The following is a 16,875-nucleotide window of genomic DNA, read 5'->3' as shown; positions in this document are numbered from 1 at the left end:
TGAATACAAATATGATAAATTGCCTTTTTTTGTTGTTTTGCCTTTTTTTGTTAGTTTTTTTGTGAGACAGGGTCTCACTCTGTCATCCAGGCTGGAGTGCTGTGGTGTGATCATGGCTCACTGCAGCCTTGACCTCCTGGGCTCAAGTGATCCTCCCACCTCAGTTCCCGAGTAGCTGGGACTACAGGCATGTGCCACCATGCTTGGCTAATTTTTATATTTTTCTTCTTTTTTGTTTTTTTTGTAGAGGCAGGATCTCGCCATGTTGTCCAGGCTGGTCTCAAACTCCTGGGCTCAAGTGACCAACCTGCCTTGGCCTCCCAAAGCGCTCGGTTTATACATATGAGCCACCATGCCCAGCCAAGATTGGTATTTTTAACTGTAGTTTTAGGTACATTTGAAAGTCCAAGAAGCATTCCTGTGAAATTTATCAACATATGGGAAAAGTAGTGGAATTCACTGGGTGAGGTGGATCACGCGTATAATCCCAGCACTTTGGGAAGCTGAAGTGGCTGGATCACTTGAGGCCAGGAGTTTGAGACTAGCCTGGTCAACATGATGAAACCCAGTCTCTACTAAACATACAAAAATTAGCTGGGTGTGGTGGCACACGCCTGTAATCCCAGTTACTCGGAAGGCTGAGGTAGGGGAATAGCTTGAGCCTGGGAGGCGAAGGTTACGGTGATCCAAGATCACACTCCTGCATTTCAGCTTGGGTAACAGAGTGAGACCCTGTCTCAAAAAATGGAAAAAAAAAAAAAAGTAGTGGGATTCCTGGTCAGTGCTGATGCCTGAAGAATCAGATTCTGAATCCTGAGTAGCATCTATACCCAAGGTTTGTACCTAAGAGCCAGGGGACCCTCAAAACCACATGAGAAGCATGATGCTGGTTCTTAAAGTTTACTCTGAAAGAAGGATTGGAAAAGCACCACAACAGGAGGATATTAAATCATAGATTCATAGAACCAGATATAAAAATGACTTTGGGGGTTATCCAATACCCAATTCATATTCTGTTAACAGTTAGCACAAAAGCCTTTAAGAATAAAGAGAGAATAAAGACTTTCTGGGAAGAGAATTATGAGTTGTTTCATAAGTTCTTTCAATGAGAAAGACGTGTACCTTTTCTCTTTCTCATTAAAAACAAAAAGTGAAAACTGAAATTCCTCTAACATCAGATCTTCCAGGAATATTTGGGTGGGCTCTGTTGACAACAGGTCTGCTATCATACAACAAATACAAATGGATTTGATGAGAAAAGATCTTATCAAATCCTATGCTCACGAATAAGACAGCATAGGATTGTTATGCATAACCATAACCTGGACAGCTAGAACCATTCATTCATCCATTCATCAGTTATTCATTCATTTATTCAAATATTTAAACAGAGTTGGACAAAATCCTCTAGGTTGCACAGTCTCTCATCCGGGTCCTTCTGCAAGAAAGATGATAGCAGGTAGTCTTGGTGTGACCACAACAGCCAGAGCGATCTTTTCAATATGTAAATCAGTTCATCTCACTTATGTGATCAAATCCCAGTGGCTTCTCATCATGCTTAGAATAAAATCCAAACCTTCTGGCACAGTATTTGAGATCTCCGTGGTCTCCCTGCTGGCCTCGCCAAGCCTGTCTCCACCACTGTGCCTCTGCCTGCTTAGCTGCAGTCACACTCAACTTTTCACTTTTCCTCAAAGAAGCTGAGGGTGGCTCAGGGTCTTGGCACATGGTGTTCCTTCTCCTGGAGCTCTGTACCTTTCACTGTCTTCACAGATTGTTTCCTCACTTCAGTCAGTTCTCTGTTCAAGTGTTACCTCCCTGGGGAGGCTTCTACTAACCTTCCTATTTAAAATAGCACCATCCACTGCAACATGTTCCGTGCTTTTATTCTGCTTTATTGTTTTTCTGCTTGGTAGTTATTATTTCTCCTGACATTACATCATGTATTTGTGTGTCACCTGTCCTCCCTGCCCTCCTCCACCAGAATGCAGAGCTTTATGAGTGCAGAAACCTTGTCTGTGGTGTTCTCTGCTATAGGCTCAACATCAAGAACAGTCCCTGGCATGTAGGAGGCTCATAAGAAAATATCTGTTAAATGAGCAAATAAATGAATGAGAGGGAGTGATTAAAGGATTTGGGTTAGGAGAACAAAAGTGTGTCACATAACAGAGAACACAGAATCCCTGAGCTTCATTTTCTCCGCTGGCCACTCTCCCATCCTCTACAGAGCTCACTTGCTTTTCTTCTTCAGCCTGCAGAGGAGGCCTAAGCAGAGCGATTCAACTTTCATGTGCAACAAATTTCCCAGATCTTGTGAAAATGCAGAATCTGACACAGTAAGTCTGAGGCAGGGCTTGAAATTCAGTACTTCTAGAACTCTCCCAGGTGACGCAGATGCTGCTGGTTCACAATCCAGGAAAGGGCAAGTATTACAAAGCCAGCCCTACAGGCACAGGTGCTTCCCAGCCTTTCCAATACCACCTCTCTGCCCCCACTTCCCAGTAAAAACACCCATTGAGGCGGGAAAAATTAAATGTACAAATTCTCTTCTTGAAGTTTCTGTGTTTAGGAATACTGTTAAGTTGTGCTTTTGGAATATTTATCTCATTAATCTATTTAGGAAATGGTTTGCATCTCTGTTTTAGAAATAAAGTAAAAGAACGCTCTTAGAGGATTTCTCCTATTTGAGGTCTAATGCCACGAGCAAAGATTGTAAACTTCCCCAAGGGGTCTGAGAAATAGAAGTTTATATTGCATCCATTTGTGGGTAGGGTAGCCCAGAAATGTCACACATATCACACCTCAGTAGTTCCCCAAAGCCTCTCCATCATTCCATGTCACAGTGTGCAATTCCTACTCTACATCCCAGTATTGTCCAAATAATTGACCTCCCATATCTTCACACAGAATGTCGTAAGCCTGTGCATAAAAATATGCCAAGATTATTCAGCATTGCATTTGGTAAAGGAAACTCTACAGCTGATTTTTCCCTCCTTGTCTCCAACAGCTTTGTTTCATTGTGACCAGAAGATACAAAGTATAGTCTAGCCCAGACAGGGGACTTATTTTGGCGCATCCTAAAATACAGAGTTCCAAATATTTCAGAAAAGCATCCTAATCTAGAAAGAAAGCGTTATCTTTCCTATTTCATTATTAATCATAGAATTTAGTTTTGGAAGCCAAAGACCAAAGTTAGCATTGGACAGAGAAGAGAAAATCTGTTATTTTGTTCTCTCGAATATTTATTTTTATCACTTATATACTACAAAAGACAACTGAATTATTGTGGTCTGGAGTAGGCTTCTTAAAAAAATAGCTTTTGAGGGAGGAAGAAGAAAGGAAGGATAGTTTGGAAGATAATATCTAGTTTCTGTTCTTATTGACATTGCTTTTACTTTTTTATTGTTCTTTTGATGTTTATGGAAGTGCTTTTAGACATAATTAACATAATGTGAATCCTTTGGGATCACACTGAATTGTATTAACGAACATAATTATAGGTGTAGATTTTGTGGCGAGAAAAATGTGTCCTATTTAATATGTAGTTTTAACAGGGAAATTGACTTGAAAACTAAGGCTAAATTAAATATACTTATGAGAACATATAGTAGCACATGTAACCTCTCTTCCTCACAGTCTACTAGGGAAGAACAGGCATAAACCTCATTGTGTCTGCTGAGCAAGAGACAATATTCCATAATGTTTATGAGCTCAGGTTCCAGAATTGGCAGATTTGGATTGAAATCAGGCTTTGCAATTATTAATAATTCATGCAAGCTTCTCTGAGACTTGATTTTTCTTATCTGTAAAAGGGGATCATAGTGATTCATATCTTTCAGGGTAGCTCTGGAGGTGAAATAGGATAACATGAAGTGTATAAAGCCTATAGTCCCAAATAAGGGCCAAATAAATGTCAGCCCCTACAATTATAGTAATTATTCTTATCAGTATATTATCATTAATGTCAATCACTGTCAGGCACTAGAGTAGCAACCAGATGGTTGATAGATCTGGTAAAAACAAAAGTATTTCTAAAATAAGCCAAAACCCTTTGAATTGAATATAGTAATCCTCACTTATCCTCAGGGGATACATTCCAAAACCCCCAGCAGATGCCTGAAGCCATGAATATTACTAAACCCTACATATACTATGTTTTTTCCTATACATACAAGTTTTTGTGTATATATTTCTTGTCATATTATATCCTATGATAAAGTTTAATTTATAAATTAGACACAGTAAGATATTAACAATAAATAATAAAATATAATGATTATAAAAATATTCTTAATAAAATTTATGTGAATGTGGTCTCTCCCTCTCTCTCTCGGAATAACTTATGGTACTGTATTCACCTATTTGGGGACTATGGTTGACCAGGGGTAACTGAAACCATGGAAAGCAAAACCGTGAATAAGAAGGTACTGTGGTTAACTCCCAATCCCTTCTCACACAAGACTTGCCAATAGCTTTGTAGCTGCCCTTTCCTCTTGTCCAACTGTTTTTCATGCTCCTTTTGTTTTTCTTACATGTTACCTAGGCTTGAGAACCCCTATACACATAGCCTGCCTCTCATTACTGCCGCCCTTTTCCTGGCAAACTCTCAAGTTCACTGCCTCTCCTTTGCTTCTCCTGCCACCTCTCCAACTTCAAACTTTCATGTGTATATACATTGTCACTTGCAGAAAAGAACTGCTTTGGTTGCTTTCTCCAGTCAACTTATTTACTGAATAACTGTAGTTATTCATTACTACATTTCCTTTTGCCTTTGTTCCTGGTGGGAAGACCTATTCATTTTCCCCCAGGAAGTCCTGTCATTGAGATGCAAAAGTATGTTTCCTGGCCAAGTGCCACCAGAAAGACAGTCCTCAGCCTGGAGAAAAACTAAATGCTCCTTTTGGTGGGGCTGTCATTCACTTTTAAGTACCACTGGGCCTCTGCACAGCTCCCCTCTCAGGGTTCTCACAAAGTGGCATTGCCTCAGTGGATAGCTTTCCCCTCCCTATTGCATATTGCATGTGGCATTCAGCTGCTGCACATTAAAAGTGTCAAAAAATTGCTGTGTTTCCTCTTCTACATCAATTAGCTCTGTATTTCCTGTTTCACTTTTCCATTTTGTTTACCCCAAACAATGTAAAATCTGAGAATTTCTAATTTATACCCTGTGTTTCTCTCACAGGCATTCTGCAGCCTGTAAGAATGATACACAAAAACAATCCTATCTATAGTTTTTATGCCAGTTTTTAAACCCCAGAAGCTCAGTTCTGATATCTTGTTTATTCCAGTCATGCTTACTTGGTTACAAGCTGTTCTGGGACTTCTAGGGCACCATTTGGGAATGGGAGGAGGTTAGGAAAGGTCAAGACCAAGGAAAGAGAAACTAAGAGGCTATGGTGCATCCCTTGTCCCATCAAGGAAGAGGGCAGCAGTTTAAAATCACACTACAGTCTAGGGGCATCCTTTGTCCCATCAAGGAAGGAGACAGCAGTTTAAACTACATTATAGGACCAGCTTACTGCACGATGGCATTTCAATACCACAACCATCTGATCTTTTGGGTAAATTGTGGCAGCAGCAGTTGAAATATCCAAATATTGGCAAAGCCAGATTTGAGTAGTTGTAGCATCATAGTTCTTTGGGGCCCATCAGTTTAGGCCAAACAGAAGCTCCAGCAAGGTCTGGAGAAATAAAGAAGGGGGTTGGAAAAGATATGCTATGAGTTGGATCCCCAGGAGGCAGAGGTTTATGGCAGGTCCTCACCAGCGAATGTTGAACTCCAATGAGGAATGAAAGCACAGCCATATTCAAAGTCCTTGTCCATGAGGTTAGGAAGGCTGTGGCTGGGTGGAACCATACGTGCATAAGGTTGCACCCTGTTGAAACAGTGAAACTAGAAATACTATCTTCTCAAAGCAGAACCAGTCCACCACTCTAATCAGCCCATTAGTTATCAATTCTTCTGGCCTAAGACAGCAGCCTTGCCAGCTTTTCATTTTCTGTCTGCCCCCCCCCCCCAACCTCATTTATTTGTGTAGAGGTAGGATGCACACTTTTCCTAAGATATCTGCAGCACAATTTCTCAGGAATAAGTCTCTGTTCTTACTTTAGAGCACTTTGTCAGACAAATCTTGGCACCAGCTCTTTGGGTTCCTTTTTGAGCATAAGTCATACTGATGTCTGACAAAAGCTGATCCTTTGTCCACAGGGCTTGTTTCTCTCAATATTTTCTCAGGATCCTTCTGGCTGAGTTGTCTGCTGTGGACTTGTCCCATTTCTCCTGGTGAATCAGCCAATTTAGATGATTTGCTCAAGTTATTCAGTCAGGATCACGGTTGGATGAACAATTCCTTGGAATCTTTATTCTCCACGTTTTTTGAAAACAAAGTTGGGAAAGTTCAAGCCCTCTCTATGCTTTCACAAAGCTTTGTGCTCTCTGATAGTATCCATAGTATCCAAGGAACCAAGGGTGAAAGTAGATTATATGTAACTGTCAATCCCACTGGTTCCCACTGAAATTAAGTCAGTCTTAATCTATATGGTATTTAAAGGACTCTGTGGTATTCAGAAATGGGCAGGTTGGCTGGAAAATTATGATACTATCCTTGCCTTGACCATGATATGTGCTGCATCTGTGCTTACTCTTTTCTATCTCCTTTCTGACAATTTCTGGTTCTTTACTTCAGCTCTCTTTCTGACTGCCTTAGTCCATTTTGTGCACTATGACAGAACACTGAGACTGGGTAACTTATAATGAACAGAAGCTCATTTTCTCACAGTTCTAGATACTGAGAAGTCCAAGATCTAGGTGCTGGCATCTGGCAAGGGCCCTCTTGCTGCACCACCACATGGCAGAAGGCGGAAGGGCAAAGAGACAAAAAGGGGGCCAAACTTGTCCTTTTTTAATGGCATTAATCCACCTAGGAGGGAAAGCCCTCATAGTTTAATCAACTCTCAAAGGTATCACCTCTTAATACTATGGATAGCACTTAAATTTCAACACGTGTTTTGGTAGGGACAAACATTCAGACCATAGCACTGACTTTCTATAAACATATGTAATATGTTCAGAGTGGAACTCATTATTCATTGAGATCCCTGAGTTCACCAGTAGCAGATCTTTGTTACTCCATTCTCACATACAATGGAGTGCTTGCAGTCACTCAAACACAGGGGTTTTTCTTCTTTTTTTCTTTTGCTTTTTTTTTTTTTTTTTTTTTGATGGAGTTTTGCACTTGTTGCCCAGGCTGGAGTGCAGTGGTGCAATCTCAGCTTCTGCAACCTCCACTTCCTGGCTTCAAGTGATTCTCCTGCCTCAGCCTCCCGAGTAGCTTGGATTACAGGCGTGCGCCACCACACCCAGCTAATTTTGTATTTTTATTAGAGATGGGGTTTCACCATGTTGGTCAGGCTGGTCTGTAACTCCTGACCTCAGGTGATCCACCCATGTTGGCCTCCCAAAGTGCTGGGATTGCAGGCATGAGCCACTGCACCTGGCCCACACAGGGGTTGTTGTTGTTGTTTTTTGGGGGGTTTCATGTTTGTTCATTTCTTTTTGCCTTCTTGATTTTACTTGACTTTCTTGTTTTCTAAAATGATCACCTCCCTTTAGTCTCTGCTTGTCAAAATGCTACCTGTCTTACTAGTATGTGACCAAGGACCAGTCATTATATTTCTCTGAATCTTAGTTTGTGTAAGGAGGATACCCAACTGTAACAGTGAACTTAGGCTCAATAATTCTGTGGTAAAAAATGAACCTCAAATCTCAGAAGCTTAAAAGGACAAAAGTTTATTTTCTCATTCATGTTGTGTGTCCAATATGGATCAGTGAGGAATATGGTCTTCCTATTTACTCATGGACCAAGGAATACTGGGGTTGGGGGTGGGGGGCTTGGGGAAGGCCTAAAACTCACACAAGTTCTGCTCAGACTCATCAGCCAAAGTGATTACATGGCCACACTTAACTTCAAAGAGATTGGAAGCTGGGCATGGTGGCACAGGCCTGCAGTCCCCACTACTCATGGGAGACTGAGTCAGGGGAATCCCTTGAGCCCAGGAGTTTTGGGCTGTAGTACACTGTGATCACACCACTGCACTCCAGCCTGGGTGACACAGTGAGACCCAATCTCTAATTAATAAATAAATAGAGAGAGTGGAGGGGGCAATCCTACCACTTCCCAAGGAAGAAGGACTGAAAATTTTGCAAAGCATAATAATGATGACTCCACTTCTGTAAAGGTACATTATAAACCCTAAGACACCATTCAGATGTAAGGTGATATCAGGATACTTCCTCTTTGCAAGAGCCAGCTTCAGTGTGGTGAGAGAGAGGGCAAGAGAGAGAACTTCAATTGACTTGATATGCTTTTTGTTTGCACAGCCATGATAATAGTGAGAGAAAGTCCGATGTAGTGGTTAGCATGGATTCTACATGGGTTCAAATTCTGGCTTAGTCACCTACCAGCTCTGTGACCTTGGAGGAACTAATTTCAGTGTGCCTCAGTACTTCTTTTTTTTCATCTGGAAAATGGGGATAATGATTGTAAATAACTCAAAAAATGGTTATGAGTATTAAATAAGTTAGTCATTGTGAAGATATCAGAGTAGTACATAATGCCATACATATATATATTTGCTAATTAAAATGGAATTATGCCACAACACAGTTTTGCAACTGGCATTTTTTTTCTTTTAATATTAAGACATAGTAGACTCCCCCTCTCTCTCTCTCTCGCTCTCTCTCTCTCTCTCTATATATATATTCACATATATACTTCAATTCTATACAAGCTTCACTCATATATATATGTGTATATATATCTATATACCTCATTTTTTAAAAAAACTATTTACTATTACTATTTTATGACTATACCTTAATTTACTTAGGCAGTGCAATTGATGGAAATTTCATATACAATAATTCAGAAGGATCTTAGTTTCATGAATCTCCATTAACTGAGCAAGTTGCCTGCTTTCCTCCTCTCGACTTGGGGTTTAAATACTGTGTCCCATTTAGTGGTTCAGTGGGGGGACATGCCCAGATATGCTCCACTGATAACTTAGTCCAGTCTCTCAGTTATGATATCTTTTTCTGGTGGCAAACATTCTCTAAGATTCTATTGGAAATAGCTCCCTCAGATAGAAAATACTAAGTTCTTAGGCTTAGTTAAAAAAGCTACTTGTTTATTAATAGACTTAGCTGTGGTATAGGGTTCACACAGACTATGCCCCTTGCTTTGCCTAGGTAAATGGTTATTTATTTATTTTCCTTTTTCTCCCCCCCCCCCTTTGAGACGGAGTCTCGCTCTGTCACCTAGACTGGAGTGCAGTGGCCAGATCTCAGCTCACTGCAAGCTCCGCCTCCCAGGTTCACGCCATTCTCTTGCCTCAGCCTCCCGAGTAGATGGGACTACAGGTGCCCGCCACCTCGCCCAGCTAATTTTTTGTATTTTTTAGTAGAGATGGGGTTTCATCATGTTAGCCAGGATGATCTCCATCTCCTGACCTCGTGATCTGCCCGCTTTGACCTCCCAAAGTGCTGGGATTACAGGCATGAGCCACCATGCCCGGCCAGTAAATGGTTATTTCTTAATTTTCCATGCTCCTTATGGTAACTTCAACCCTGCTTCTTTAAATATTTAATTTGAAGCCCAATCTTTTTATTCAGTTTCCATTTGGATCATTCATAGCCTTTTTCTCTTTGGCATCCCCCACCAGCCTACCTGCATTTCTTCTTTGATGTGTTACATAACTTAACTTCTTGGGATATATACCAACCTCATTCACAAAAGTACATATTCAGCTCAGAAAAAAAGTGTTAAGAAAAGAAAAAAGCCAGAGTGGGCAAAGATTAGTGACTATTAACTGTTGCCTGTTAAGATCCTAGGGAAGAAGACTGAGATGGGATTTGGCATGCAAGAGGTTTATTAAGGAGTACCCTTGCGATCAACATTTGTGAATGGGGTGGGAAGGAATGGCAAGAAGGAGAAGATGAGCTGTGATGCAGAACCAACGACAGCCTCAGCCAACCTCACAGCCAGCTCTGGCTCTAGAATGGTCCTTCAGGGCTGTCCCATATTAGGCTGAGGGAGCCAGACCTTCATCCTCCCCCACTGGTCAGTCATCGGATGTGGGCTGTTTCTGGAAGGCAAAGTGTCTCTCTGCCACAGAGACAATCCCTGAAGCGGTCACTAATTGAAAACTCTCTGCAACCTACACTCCCAGAAGCTGGGGCAAGCCCTTTGTTGCAGGGTCATCTAGGTGGTACCTCACAATGTCCACCATTGAGAGCAGGACAGGGCACTGGGGACTGTAGTCCAACCCTTTCTTATCTTTTAAGTGCAGGGAGAAAAAGACGATTCCATTTGCTCCAGGGTTCTATTCTCTCCCTGCCATTCTACCTGTGTTGGTAACAGTGGTTTTAAAGGTCTTAATGCGTTTTTCTTCTGGATTTTAATACAGCCTTTGCTTGCTTCTGCTTTTGCTGTCCTTAGCATAATCTTTTAAGGAAATGTCCTCTTTATTTAAAATGTTTGCTGCTATGACAATCAGTGTATCCTCTGCATTATAATTGCTCTAAATATGTTCTCAGCATTCCTTTCTCTCTAGTTCTGAGGGTATAGTATGCTTCCAAATATGAGTTTGTTTAATAAAATTTGGGCTTCTCTGTGTGGCATGCTGCCGCTGAGCATATAATTGCTTTTTCTTTTCTTTGAAGAAGCTACTGTTAGAGGGAGCTACCCCCACTTCTTTTTTCATCCCAGAGATCGTTTCCATACAGCCCACTCGATATTGCCTGGCAGCATGGGGTACAAGAATAGCAAGGAGAATTGAAACCCACAGAAGAGCTGCAGCCTCCTCCCTTGGTGTACTTGTGAGCTGAGCTGCTAACAAGTGGTAGAATCTATTCATTTGAATTTCAACTTCCTTCATTTCCTCTGTCTTCCCTCTGGTGCTGCTGATAATGAGCAATGAAAATGACCCAGGACTCAGGAGATAGATGGAATGGGAAGAGTATCAAGGGTTGAGATAATCCATAGTTTGAATAAGGAAGAATTAGCCTTGGCTCCTCTGCTTCCTGCAGCTTTATCTCATTCCACAGCAGCCACTGGATGGAACCACCAAACAAGGACATGCTTCACAAGTAGCCTCTGGGAAGACTTTTGTCAGATTCCTCCTTGCTTTGGTGATATAAAGACACCTCATTGAAGCTTCCATCTTGGTTACATCAGAAGAAGGCTCAGGTATCCTCGTGCACACAGGAGGACATAACATGGAAGTTTTATGATAACAGATTAATAGAAAAGGGATGAACCTACAAAGATATATCCAGATGTGGACCCATAAATTATGTTGAGTAAAAAATAATTAAAATACATCCACAGCTCTTTCTAGACATCTGGGCATCTTTACTTTTCTGGTCAGCAGAAAAGAATGCTCCCTTACACAGAAGAGCAGGCACACATTTTAAATAGAGAACCACAGAAAAAATAATATTTGCTGCTGCTTTGTGCCAAGGGTAAAAGCTTGACTTGGTCAGGGAATATTTGCCAGCACCAATAAAAAATAATGACTGTTTCCATCTGCATTAGCCTATTCCAGGATTGCTATAAAAAATACCCGAGACTGGGTAATTTATAATGAAAAGAAGTTTAATTTGTTCATGGTTCTTCAGGCTATACAGGAAGCATGATGCTGGCATCTGCTCAGCTTCTGGGGAGGCCTTGGGAAGCTTTCAATCATGGCACAAAGCAAAGGGGAATCAGGCACATCTTACATGGCCAGAGCAGGAAGAAAGAGAGGGAGATGCCACACACTTTTAAACAACCAGATATCGTGAGAACCCATCATGAGAGCAGCACCAAGAGGATGGTGCTAAACCATTCATGAAAGATCCTCCCCTGTGTTCCAATCACCTCCCACCAGGCCCCACCTCCAACACTGAGGATTACAGTTGAAAATGAGATTTAAGTGGGGACACAGATCCAAACCATATCACCATCTCACCCCCATAATCACTGCCTAGAGTACAATTTTTCACCACTTTCGTTTGTGGCTATAGAATGACAAGAACAGCATTTCCACGAATAATTGTTGGTCAGTTGTAAACAGATGTGCCTAAATCCCCAAACAGATAAGAATCTACTACCTGCAAAGTAGAAGAATCAACTTTTAACGTCATCAAGGCCTCAGTTATCCCATAATGGGATGAGTGCCACCTTCCACAGGTGGAGAGACCTCAGTGTCTGCAGACCTGTGATGTTTCCTAGACTCCAGGGAGTTCCAGCAGCTGAGCATGAGGAGCCCTTATAGACTCTCAGATGCTCCACCTCCCTAAGGGTTGATAATGATGTCTTTCCTTCTAAGTTGGAGACAAAGTAGGGGAAAAGAGAGAAATACTGGTACATTTAAAGTGAAATATTTACTTAGTACAGATTCAGTCTCTCCCTGACTCTCACTCCTTGTAAATATTTTACCTTCATGTTTTGACTAGATGTTTCTCAAACTTGTAGACCAGGCTAGCATCACAGGCTCAATAACGGCGCATCTGGGATGCCAAGACCAGTCCTGACATGTTAAACAATGCTGACCTTCTCATGGAATCTGACTTCCCTCTGACAGTGGCCATCCCTGGGTGGCTTTCTGGGAGAGTAGAGGTATCATCTTCTTGATCTTTCCAGTTTTTAGGTTTCATGAATTAGATACTGTTGTTTCCATTTCTCCAAAGTGAGAGGCTCTCTCCTTTTGTTTTGAACCTGATTGTGCAAGGAGGAGCTGGTAATTAGTGTCTCACTCTCTCTCCTGCTCTTTCTCCATTTCCATATGGACTTCCATAAAGAGGTGGCCAAATCTGCATTGTTAAGGGTACAGTGGCCCACCCCCGGGACTTTTAGTTTCTCGAGAGGCTTCCACCATCTTTTCAGCCATCCAGATCTTCATTGAGCAAACATGTTCTGAGCACAGACTGTATTATTTGCTCCAAGGTAGCTCTGGGATGCCCACAGCTGTAACAGTCAAATGGTCCACAGGCCCACCCACACTTGGGTGTTTTACTCTGCTCTGTCCAGTCCTCCCATCTGTGACTTTTGGTGTTGGTGAATTGGAAAGACAAAGAGGAGGAAATGCTCAGGGTGGATTGTGCCTCTGCTTAGACTGAATGTTACTAAATCAGGGAATTGAGGAGACCCCACTTGGTTCCCCACCACCTTCCTCCTCTTACATGCTATGACTCTGCACAAAGCAAAAGCCATAGGCATGGCAAAAATGTAAAACATGGGCATACCTGACCAAACACAGGTTTGTTGAGCTGAATATGGATAAAAATTGGTTTGATGTGGTAGCAATTTAGTTATGATTCCTGAAACCACCCCAGATGCAGTGAAATTTGTGACTTCATGTTAATATGATGATGTCTATTTTTAAAAGATTGTGCAAGTATCTAAAGAAGGCTAGATGAAGATTTACATTATCTTGTTCTGGAAATGGCTGTCTCCCCTCTGCTTGACTTTCTTAGTTTTGCCTGCATGGATTCCTCCTGTCTTTACTAATCTTACCTGCCAGCTGGTTCACCAAGAGAGAATAAATACTAGGTTGGAGAATGCCAATCTGGTTTTATTTAAATTGATGCATTACGTCTGAGCAAGGAGATAGGGAAAGTCTTACTGCATCATGCAGACAATTAAATGGGTTTGGAAAGTTTTATTTGGTTCATTGTTGACAAAAGCTAAGTCCCTAGGTAGCTGTTAATTTTTCCGGGTGCTTCCCAGAGGAAAATCAACTCAGAGCAACATTATTTCTCTGTGGAACTTCAACGAACTGCACAGTATAGAAAAGATGGGTGGTAATCTCAGTTCTGATTTTCTTTTTTGTTCTTGGGGGTTTCCTTACTATGAAAGGAAGATTTCTCTTGGTTGGAAAAAATCTATGTCTAACTGAGAAGATAAACTGTTCATGTGATAACAGAGAGGCAAGAACATTTCTAGGCTATATCCAAGTAATTGGTTTAAAAGGGTTGCCTAGTTATCTATTGGCATAATTAGGTAAACAGGAGGCAGCCTATCTGATTATCTTACTGTTAGAATTACATTTCCATTGGTAGTATTTAGGCAACTTTTTGTATGACTTCATTGTTCTACAAATATTACTTGGTTGGTTTTTCCATTCTGTTATTTTCTTTAAGGAATGAGGACTTAAGCTTTTATATACATACATATACATGTATGTATGTATATGAATGTGTGTGTTTATATATATGTATGACAGGATAAATTAAATGAGGAAAACTTGACCTTACATGATCCCCATGTGGTCACTGAGAAGATGAAATTTGAAAATTTACATTAGAATGCTTAAGAGAATGGAGAATCTAAATCTGAAATCAAGGGGAAATTATATGAAGGTTAAGGATAATTTATCCACCACTTTACTTCTACCAAGAAATTGGAGGGATAGTTATTCCATTTGATTTGATGCACAGTGGTTCTGGAAAAGAAAAATGATGAGATTCACAAGAGCAACTTTGTTTTGAGATGATTCTTGAAAATTTGGCTTTCTATTTTATGCTTCATGTGTGTAATCTATCTCAACTCCAAGCTGCTTACCCACCTCACTGACTCTGTAACCAGATTTTTGACTTCGTGATTAGGAAATAAAAATGGGAAGAAAGGATAAGTGTTGTGTGAAAATAATTTCTCCATCCATCTCTAATTGAAATCAGCATCCAGGTGTCGGTTTTAGGTCATTAGTCTGGATAATTCAGTGAGAATTTGCATGATGCCACAGTTCTGGACAAGGTTTGTTGGGGAATCAATGGCCAAAATGAAATGGGGGAGAGCACTCTTGATAGCCTACTCTTCAGTCATGGATAATGGAGAGTGGGCTCCATTTGATGGAAGCCTTTTGCAGACATAATATTGGGTGAGAACCTTATACTCTCCACATGCTGGTAATACTCCTGAATTAACAGAATGTTATTTATGTCAGTTCTGTTTTATCAGAATTACCGAGACATGTCATTTAAATTCTTCACTGAATCTCTAGAATCTTTGTTTCCTTTGTAGTTTTCTCTTTGATGTTTGTCTTTGTGTTTGCAAGAGAGCTTCTGAGAGCTGCAGAGAATCAACAGGTACTAGGATGGCTATCCACACATGTCCACTAAGATGACTATATGCCACACAGGCTCTATTTCCAAGAGTTTGTTTTTAAAAAAAATCACTCGACAAAGAGAAATAGCTAATATTTATTTTGCACTCACTCTGCCAGGTCTCATTCTAAGTATTTTGCCTAAAGAATATCACTTAGTCCTTTCTACCAATAGAAAAAATAAGTACTGCTGTTATACTCATTTTACAGATGGAGAAACTGAGGTAAGGCAAGGTTAATATGGAAACTGGGGTTTAGACTCAGATAGTCTGACTTCTGAGTCCCTGGTCTTAACCCCTGCACTACACTAATAGAGCACTAATTCCACACCCGGAACTGTGCTAGACACCGGGGATATGTGAACAAACAATATTTAAATTTTTTATTCAGATTAAACCTTAGAAGTGCATGGATAGCTTTCATCTGTGTATCAGTTTTTCTCAGCTGCTTGAAAGTTACCATAACAACTTAGAACATTATTGACTGTCATGGTCAGCAAATAGAATTAAACAATTTGGTATCTAATGACAATGGAACTGCTGTGTCCTTCAGCATTGAGCCATTACAATACTTTAAAATGATGTTTCTACTATGCTTTTATTAAAAAGCATACTATTCTATTAGTTGTTAGTGCGTATGTGTGAAACAAATATCAGGGTTTGTGATAAAAACATAAATATAAATATGTTAACTTACTTAATTGATAAAATAGCCATGTGTATCAGTTAGCTTTCTCCACATAACAAGTATTTACAAATTCAGTGGCATTTATTATTGCTCACAAATCCATGAGTAGCTTGGTGGTTCTTCTAGTCTTGGCTTATTAGCCTACGGTCAGCTGCAGATCAGGTAGCTGGCTCTAACGATCAGGCTGGTTTTCCTATATGTTTGGAGAGTGGCTGGCTCTAGGCTTGGGATACCTCAGCTAGAACAACAGGCTTCTCCTTTATATGATTTCTTAATATCCAGCAGGCTAGCCAGGGCTTGTTCACATGACGGCTGGGCAGGGTTCTCAGAGCAAGAGCAGGAACATGCAATACCTTTTGGAGAAGCCTAGGATCCGAACTGGCATAGTGTCACATCTGCCTCATCAATCTCACATCTGCCTCAACAGTCCCAATCTAGACTATATTTAAAGAATGGGAAAATAGGCTCCACCTGTCGATTTAAGGAGCTTTAAGGTCGCATTGCCAAAGACCATGGATAATACAAGATAAGGAATCATGGAATTCAGTTTTGGAAGCAATCTATCAAACCATGTGAAATAGATATCATCATGCCAATTTTATAGATGAAAACGTTGAGGTCCAGTGTTAAGTAACATGCCCTAAAAATCACGAAACTGATTAAGTTCAAATTACTAGCAGTAACTAGTAACTACTAAGAGGCTGAATGACAAAGTTAGACAAACTTAGGTATGCCTAATTACAAAGTCTTTTAAAAAACTACAGCTTTATAAGGTTTTCAAAGCCTTTAAGGGTAATAGTATCAAATAATCTTTTCAAAACGAAAAGTGGTATCTGAAGATGAGGGAACAGCAGAGGATAAAATTGAAACACAATAGTCCATTCATCTTCATTTACTTATAAGTATGTCTAGTTTAAGTCTAGGGACATTTCTTTAATAAAACAAAAAATAACCCTTGGTGATAACTATTGATTATTAATTTTTTCTTCTCTGCCTGCAATAGACATTAGTGGGTGGTGGGTGTTTCTCTATGGTAATATTATG

General features: G+C 40.5%; 1 protein-coding gene across 5 annotated transcripts in view; it reads left to right on the top strand.

Annotated features, from left to right (window-relative positions):
• The window catches only part of LRRC3B (leucine rich repeat containing 3B), an 89,857-nt gene that overhangs the window by 56,179 nt on the left and 16,803 nt on the right, over positions 1 to 16,875 (top strand). The window lies entirely within an intron of this gene.

The sequence above is a fragment of the Macaca mulatta genome, chromosome 2 (genome assembly GCF_049350105.2).
Source record: "Macaca mulatta isolate MMU2019108-1 chromosome 2, T2T-MMU8v2.0, whole genome shotgun sequence".
NCBI lineage: Eukaryota > Metazoa > Chordata > Mammalia > Primates > Cercopithecidae > Macaca > Macaca mulatta.
The sequence above is the reverse complement of the archived record's forward strand: the minus strand, read 5'-3'. Positions and strand labels throughout refer to the sequence as shown.